We start from the raw sequence: 9,496 nt of genomic DNA on the forward strand, positions 1-9,496 counted from the left end.
GTATATAGCATCAGGATCCCCCAAAGATCATGATGCATTCCTTGGGGTCAAGAAAGCTATCTCCATCCTTGCCTGTTGTGCCTCCTTTCTTGGTGGGCCTCCTTGCCCTTTCCTTCTTTTGGCCCACTAGCCTATCATAGGAAGCGCTTGAGGAGCTCGCAGTTCTTGTAGAGATACTTGATGGGGTAAGCATGGTTGGTGCATGGACTATTCATGAGCTTGTCAAAGTGGTTAGGCTAGGCCCTGCTGGGGCTGCTTGCCCACGTGATCAGCCACGATGACCAATGCAGAGTTGGTCGATCAGCGCCAATCCTTCTTGTTCTTTTTGCCCCTTTGTGTGGAGGGGCCCTTGCCTTGATCCTTGCGCTTGGCCTTGCCCTTGTCCTGGCCTCTATTGAAGTCCTGCTCCGACTGCCTCCTCACCAGAGGCATGGTTCATGGCGACGTCGAGCAGATCACTGGGTGGTTTAGGGCTTCAGGCAGGCCAAGCTTGTGAATCAAAGACTCACAGGTTATTCAAGAGAGGAAACACGCTGCTGATGTCTACGTCGACGACATCCTAGTAGGGAGTTGCACCACTTCGAGAACCTACAGGATATAGTCCCATAGGGACCACTGAGACTTGTTGGGCTCCTGCTGACAACTCGTGAGGTTCTAGGAGTTATTAGGGTAGACATACAGTCCCCTAGAAGTCCTCGACTGAAGACCCTCTTGAGGTCTACCTAGTCGCGGATGCTATCATGTGGGAGGAATTCGAGCCACGCTCGAACATGTTCCCCCACGTAGATGGGGAGGTACTAGATAATGAAGTGGTCATCATCCACTCCTCCTGTTCGGCAGGCGAGTCAGAAGTCTTCGAGCCATATACCAGGATTCGTCTCCCCGGTATACTTGGTGATGTTGGTAGACGGCCAGAAGCAGCTGTGGAAATGGTGCTCTCTAGATGCGCCGGCCAGAGGCTCGTGGTCCTAGGCCATCCGGGCTAGGACTCCGGTCGTTGGGTAGGTGACCGCGCCTAGGTTGTGTCTCACCGGTCCCCTCAATGGTCTAGCCGGAGCCCGTGCTGCCTGCTCTCACCACCGCCTGATGGATGTCATCATCATATTGGGCCTGGCGCCAGGTTGTTGATGATGCTGTGAGTGTCTTGGTTTGGCCCAAGGCATTCACGCATAGGCGGCCAATGTGGAGCAGGTGCTGGGTCAGGTCATGGCACAACTGTGGCCTCCTGTTCCATGCCCGGTGGTTATGGCGGTGAGCAGATGGAGCGATGTGTCTGGTCTATCCCCACCCCCTAGGTGGGGAGAGAGGCCGCGAATCAGTGTCACGATGTGGAGCTCTCTGCCTATTGAACGACAACGGTCTCCACCAGCGCCCGGAGGTTCCGATGGACCGCCTGCTCCTATGGGTCGATAGGCTCAGGAAGGCTACGTAGAAGCATCGCCACCGCGGCGATGTTCTGACCAGGCCGAGCGAACTATGGGGATCATTCCCCCCATCGATGATGTTGCACTGAACCTGGCGGGAGTGACCCTAGGCACCGCTCGCCGGGTTATGCACATGGGGCGCATCGTGGTGTGCCGAGCGTGCCGACATAGGTGGTGGCTGGTTCTACTGCCTTTGTCGTAGCTCCTTGCCGTGCTCCTAGGCACATGTGAGGGCATCCAAGCAAGGGTCTGGAGGGGTGTGATTCTAAAGAGACTCCACCACCATCGGTGGCTATCCCAAAGCATCCGCCATAGCGCACTCAGTGGGACAGAGGGTGGTCAGGTGCCACTGATGTTGTCGATGCTGGAGCTGTCGCTCTCAACATCATCATCCATGAGGTTGTAAAAAGAGGCAGGAGCATAGTCCACCATCCCCACTGAATTCATATGTGAGATGGGGCAGCGCTAGCATCTTTTGGAGTCCCCATGCGTGCGCAGTCCACGGGGGACACGAGGCCATAGGGGAATCGGTCACACGACGGTCACTGATAGGGACAATAGGGTCCCTCAGGAGAATCGGCGGAAAATAGTAAATAGCAAGTAAACAACAGTATGTACATCACTCATAGTGGGGTTTGAGCCTAGCATAGGCTCAGAGCGAAGCACAGGCTGTCTCGTCATTGAGGTTGCCGGGAGGTTCAAAACCATCGGAGGGCACTCCTCCTCCGATGGGCGCTGGGGCAAGTGCCTCCCCATGGAGGTGAAGCACGCCTAAACCGATCGGTGATGAAGTCTAGGCTTCCGAAGAGGAAGGCCTATGATGGCTAAAAGACATGCAGACCCCACATCCCAATAGGTGGGAGTGTGAGAAACTCCAACGAGCCAAAGCAAGTCGTATCGCTTGAGCCCGCCATGGCAAAGGTGGCAGAAAGGTGGGCCATTCGATGACCAAAAGCGTGAACGTACAACGTCTTCACCATGGACTGGCGCCAACTATCGGTGCAGAAAGTGACCAACACATAAATATTTGTAGTTTTGTTGTACGTTGTGATCGGATATGGCCTAGCACTTAATGACACAAGGGGTTATTCTGGTTCAGGCAACGTGCCCTATGTCCAGTTTGACTTGGTCGATGATTTTATTCCTGAGCCTAGGTGCTCGAAGTTTGTTGTGGGGTTACAAACGAGAGGGAGTAAGATAGAGGGGTGCAAGAGGTCCGATCGGTCTCTGGACCAAAGGGCCGAGAGAGACAGGAGCTCCTACGTGCGCTAAGTGTTTGAACATCTGTTGTTCATTAAAATCATTAGGTGGTCGTTCGACTCGTTCGTGAATCGATTGAATCATAGGTTGCTCAAGTCATTCGTGAATCGACCTGAACTGAATATGTCCTCATTGGGAGAGAGCACATCCTCTTTTATAGATGAAGGGGACAACCTTATAACTGAGAGAGGGAGAGTGTACATATGCTACTAAGTCTTGTTGCCCACGCCGTCAGGTATAGGATGATTGTAGGCACCCACAACATTGTTTATGTCAGACGCATATGGGGGTCTTATCGTATTCACCATGTATGGCAAATGACGGCACCCACAACACTATTGATGCCCAGAGGCATGTGGGGGGTTTTACCGTGTTCGCCTGGTATGGGAATTGATGGTGCCACAACACTGTAGGGCAAACGTCGGCGCCCACAACTACTGCTTGGGTTCTGACGTGCCTGGAAGGTTGCAGGGCACCCTTCTGACATTCCCTATCGGTACTGTCCTACAGGTGTACAGGGTATGATCCTTGGTATTACGGTTGACTTGAGCGCCCTGCCTTACTTGCTCTGCCCAGTTTCCTGGGTCCTCACCGAGCGGGCATCCCCGGTCGGTTGGTCCCAGTTGGCTTCGACTACGCTAGTCGGAGAAGAGCTATAAGCAGAGATCCGGCGCATCCCCGGTCGGAGACGCAGGTCAGAGTCAGAAGTGAGCTGTCGTTCCTCCTCGGCCAAGCTTTCCGGATCAGTGAGGGGGGCCTAGAGTCGGAAGCGAGGCCTTCCAGTCAGAGAGGTGGGCCAAAGTCAGAAGCGAGGCCTTCTGGTCAGAGAGGCGGGCCTGAGTCGGAAGCGAGGCCTTCTAGTTAGAGAGGCGGGCCATGAGTCGGAGGCGAGCACTATTCCTCTCTGAGCAAGCCTTCTGGTCAGAGAGGCGGGCTGGAGTCTGAGATTGGATCGCCTTTGTGGCTTGTCGTTTGGTTTTTGGGACGGCCTAGGAGTTACGTGTCGTTCGCAATGTCGTCTGTCGGGCTGAGCTTTTGCTAGGAAGCATGTCCATGAGGGACCCTGAGTTTATGAACCCGACAGATCTTCTTTCTTGTATGATCAGGATAAGAATTTCAACGTCACTACTACGTCCGATGTCATCTAGACAAAAAAAAAACCAGCAAAACATTAACTAGAAAGAAATTAGCAGAAAAAGTAAATTATACATTTGTAATACATTGAGTAAATTTAAAATAAATGGTCACCAATTACTTGAATGGGCAAGAGTTTACTCACAGAAAACCTAGAGAAGCAAGGTTATTGCTTTACTGCCACTGAAAAAGAACTACTCTATGAGTTTGTGGTTTAGTAATAATTGATCCAAGGATCACAGCTTCTCTATTTAAGTTTGATTCCGTGGGACTACCAAACTATAAGCTTCTATACTGATAATCACACATCTGGCCTTTTTCATTGTAAATTTTATTGAAAAACCAAGTCAAACGAGTAAAAACTAGATGGCATGTATTCATTACATCATACTAAAACTAGAGACATAAGAGCCCTGCTAGTTTAATTTAGAAAGACTACTGCAGCGGCATCTTATAATTCCAATTGCCATTATTTTACTTAGAAATTAGTCATGAATTCGATGTCAATTCCAATGGCAAATAGGTAGGATTCCTCCAGGCAAAACTGTTAATGCAGATTGATGAGGAGAGAGTAATACATACCACTTCCGCTAGGTCTCTATTCATAGCCTCATCTAGAATTATGCCACCACCAACCTTGCCGTTAGTACCTCTAGGGTTGCCAGCATGGCGTCACATCCCCAGCTAGGGTCCTACACTGACACAGCGGCTACGCCAAGCAGAAGCTCTAGTTATCTGACGTGAGCGTGAGGAGGGACGAGCTAGCACAGATGCGTGTACCTCTGGGTATAGTGGTGCTACACGCATGGTCGATCTGGGGCGGCAGCGACCACTGGGCATGAGGCGCTATTATCAGTGAAACTAAAATCTGTAAGTACCAAATAAAACTAAAATCTGTTCTCTAAAGTAACAAACTCTCAGAAGCAATCAAATCTCTGACTTAACTAGAGTACAATACCAAATAAAAAGAGATGCTCACACAATTATGTAGGTCCAGTGCAAATCTGCATGGTCCGATGTGCATATCTATAATAAAATAAAGTTCACCAAGAATTAGCTCATACTACTTATATACTCACAGACTACGCACTGATTCATATCCTCACTGCACATGAAGCACCACTTATATACTCACAGACTAGTAGTAAGGATCCATATGGTCTGTAGACAAATGTGACCGTATCTAGAAAGTTATGTCTCACGCAGTTACGCACAGACTAGTAGTAAGGAACTATCATAGATTAGTAGGAAATTATGTCTACACCTATCTCATACAGTTCTGAATGCTTAACTTCATCAGACCATTTAATTTATAAGAAAATGTATCTTAGTCCTGTCCTGTTGTGACGTGCTACAACAATAGCCATCTTTAAGTACCAAATAAAACTAAAATTTACTCTCTAAATTTTATGCTTAGCTACTGTCGCTGCTCACCTGAGATAAGAGCCAAGCTGCTTATGTGCTGCTGTCCACCTGCTTTTGCACAAGAAATGAAGCTGAAACTGCTGCTGGAATTCGATAAACAAAGGACCTCGCATGCTCTGAACTGTAGATAGATCATACTTTTAGACAACTATATTATATTTTGTTTTGGTGTGCCGTTACCTAAAAAGTAAAATGCTTAATTGTAGACCAAAACTGAACCATTTATGAAATGCATTTTATAACTAATCCAATTGCATATACACCTTGTGCCTGAGATATAATCTCTGAACAACCACTGTACACCTCTCATTTGCAAGAGGTAGACTAAATAATAAACAACGTTAAGAAATCAGTAGAAACATAAAGGATCCATCCACTTAATCGTAAACTCTCTGATCTGCACACACGGGGAATATGTAGGAGAAATGAGCTTATGGCTCCCAAAATAAAAGACGAAAATGAAAATCAGAACTAGAAGCCCAATTAATCACCATGGTTCGATGGGATCCTATTAGCATGTAGCAGCACAAATACTGTAACAATGGCATGCACAGAAGGATAAAAATGAAGCACAGATACGGATCACATACCTACCAATTGCAACAACCCATGGTGTATTTAAATCCTGATTGAAGCAATCATAACATTTGTAGAGACCAACATTCTAAAAAGGGGCAATGTTGCATTGAGATAGATTCAGGTCAGAAGAATAAAAATTTCAGCTAATCTCAGAACAAGAATTCATGAGTAATCACAAAAGGCACTTGTATAACTTGATGATTTGAATATTTAACACATCCATAAGAGCACTTGTAGGAAAATTGAAGAATTTCAGAAAAGTTTTCTATTGTACAAGTTCAAATGTTATTAAGTGTTTATACAGACATGGAAAAAATTAATGAGAAGTATGTCCTGTCTGTTGAGATGAACTAAGGGAAGTGAGAATGGACTAATTGAGGCAGTAACTAGTAACTACATATCAAATCCTACAACACACCAGCTGGTGACAGCATCTTACTCTTACACAAGGGAAAGCATCAATTTACAAAAGGTACACAACAATAATTAGATTTTGCGAGATCAGATAGGCCAAGGAATTAAAAACGCATCATTAAGGTAAACCAATAGGCCTTTATCTCATGATTTATTGATGTATGTACATATTATGATGAGCAGGGACATACCGATCTCAGAGCACTAGTCCAGAAGCCTAGAGATGAGGAAGTTAGAGTGGAAGAGGCGCCTCATGGTCTCGCGCCCATAGATGGTAATCTGGCGGCTGTAGAGTTCCTCATCGATCTTGGGCGCCCTGCCGGCCATCTCCACAACCTCCTCCTTGTCCTTGTCCTAGGCTAGGGTGGCGGCATGGTGCTAGTTGTAGACGTCGCCGGCGTCGACCCCCCACTTCCGGGTAAGCATGTGGAGCGGGAGGTCGGCGAGGAGCCCGAGCCCAGTGGTTGCCACAAGGAGGTACGAGGCAGAGGGCGGGAGCAGGGGGAGGCGCGCTAGATCTAGGTCATGTGGAAGCGGGTGGGAGCAGAAGACCCTGCGCAGATCATGCCAAGGTGAGGCGGGGAGCGCGAGGGAGGTAGTAGGGCGGATATCGGGGGGAAGAGATCTCACCTTGGAGTCTGCCCCCTAGCCTCGCCGTCCGCCATGCCAACCCAGCGCTGCATCATCGTCCGTACGTGGAGCCATCGTGGTTGGGGGAGGGGAAGGGATGATGGAGGCGGAGGGGAAAAGGGGGAGATGGCAACAACAGAGAAGGGGCGGTGACCGCAGAGGAGGATTGAGGATGAGGGGTGGTGACGGCGGAGCAGGGGCGGTGGAGGGGAAGACGGGAAGAGACGAGTGGGGGGCGATAGGTTCTAGACTTCAGTTTTTCCTTAACCAATCTTCATTTTTTTTCGGGTCCAGGTCCTATAGGAGTGACGTGTTTTGTCCATATGAGTCACAGATAGAACATCTGGTTAGCAGTGACGCTTCTAGTTAAGACAAGTCTCTGATAACTGTAATTAGTGACGTGTTTTGTTCTTTGTGCCTTGGGCGAGAAATACACAGCGACGCGTACAGTTTACCCGCGTCACTGATATTAAATTAGTGACGCGTTTTGATTCTGTGTCACTGATTAAGGTATCTCCTTTGTGCTATTTTGGCATAGTGGATGACGTCTAGGATGGGCGGCTTGGCCCCGAACACGGCGTTGGCGATGGTGATGGTGGTGGGGTTCTGGCTGCTGAGCGCGGCAATGGCCACGGCTGGGGTCCTGCCAACGTTGAGCTGGAAGTGGATGAGCCCCTGCGGGAACACGAACACGTCGCCCACGCGCAGCTGCTTGGTGAAGAGCGTGTTGTTGACCAGCTGGTTGGAGGTGACGAAGCCCACCAGGAGCATGCCCTGGATCACCGTCAGGAACTCCGACCCGCGAGGGTGCGCATGTGCGGCGGGTTCTACCCGCCGGGGACGAAGTCGATGCGCGCCAGCGAGATGCCCAGCGTGTTCAGCCCCAGGATCTAGGCCACCGCCACCGGCGTCATGGCAGAGCCCTGCGCGTTTGGTGCCACCGGCACTATGTGGAAGAAGAAGTCGTTTGCGTTCACCACGTTCGGGTTCTTGCACACCACCCCGTTCACCAGCACTGCATGCATGAATTAAAAATTGTCATCATCGCAAATCATCATACACATTATTTACCTTTGCGTATAGTATATATGCATGCCTTCAATATATGCATAAATATAGATAATGGAGCTCTTCCAAAAATGGAGTCTACATAACTCTCTCTGTATATGTGCTGCCATATATATATATATATATATATATATATATATATATATATATATATATATATAGGGAGAGGTTATTCAGCAGCCGGCTACAAAATAAGTTATTCTGTAGCCACCTCTATTTACCATAATTTTATATACTAATTTACCATAATGTCAATACATATTTACGATAGTTGGGTTACTATAACACATGGGAATATTTACCATAACGTTATAGTAAACCACTTAGTAAGGAGTTACTGTAAATCTCGTAAATTAACATAGTAATTATCGTAACTCAAAGTGGCTACAGAATAAGTTATTCTGCAGCCAGCTATAGGATAGTAGTTTTATATATATATATATATATATATATATATATATATATATATATATATATATATATATATATATATATATATATATTAACTTATTCGGTAGCCACTTTGAGTTACGATAATTACTATGTTAATTTACGAAATTAAAGTAATTCATTACTAAGCGGTTTACTATAACGTTATAGTAAATATCCTTATGTGTTATAGTAACCTAACTATCGTAAATATGTATTGATATTATCGTAAATTAGTATATAAAATTATCATAAATGGATGTGGCTACAGAGTAACTTATTTTGTAGCTGGCTACACAGTACTGTTCTGTAGCTGGCCGCAGAATAAGTTATTCTGTGGCCACTTTGAGTTACGATAATTACTATACTAATTTACGAGATTATGGTAACTCTCTCATATGTGATTTACTATAACATTATGGTGAATATTATCTTGAATTATAGTAACCCATGTATCGTAAATGTGTATTGTCATTATCGTAAATTGGTACAAACATTATCATAAAATAAGGTGGCTATAGAATAAGTTATTCTGTGGCCAGCTGCAGAATAGCCTTACCGTGTAAGTACATGTCTATAAATATACTGTATTTATTTACCAGGGCTGTTGTTATCAGCAACGCAGAAGTCCTGGAGCTTGGTCGGATCAGTTGCCAGACCACGGGAAACTGAGGTAAAACCCACAACCGCTAGCACTGCAAGCAGTGTAGCAAAGGCACGCGAAGCCATGGCTCTGTTTCTTTGCTAGTGATGAAGTGCGCTCGATCGGGCTGCTTGCTTAGCTTGTGCTCTGCAACACTTGCCAGGGCACCAATTTATAGGTAGTGTTCATCCACCAGTCCGAGATTCTCGACACACAGCGTCACAGCATCACTTTCTTAACAAACTGTCAAACCAAACCGGCATGCAGCCACTAGTCAGATACTCAGATCATGCAGCCTGTTCGCTTGCTCGTAAACGATCGTAAATTTCTAGCCGGGAACAGTGTTTTTCTCTCACACCAAACCAGCCAGCAGTAAATAATCCACGATACGATACGGCCTCCCGAACAGGCTGCATATGTTCCCACACGATGTATATATATTTTATACAAGTTTGAATATATCTAGAGATGCAAAATTCATATTTATTTT

General features: G+C 46.7%; 1 pseudogene; it reads right to left on the reverse strand.

Moving 5' to 3' along the window:
* Nucleotides 1-9,092, reverse strand: part of LOC136496014 (germin-like protein 4-1) — a 31,990-nt pseudogene extending 22,898 nt beyond the window's left edge.
* Nucleotides 9,093-9,496: the final 404 nt, after the last annotated feature.

Source organism: Miscanthus floridulus, chromosome 12 (assembly GCF_019320115.1).
Source record: "Miscanthus floridulus cultivar M001 chromosome 12, ASM1932011v1, whole genome shotgun sequence".
NCBI lineage: Eukaryota > Viridiplantae > Streptophyta > Magnoliopsida > Poales > Poaceae > Miscanthus > Miscanthus floridulus.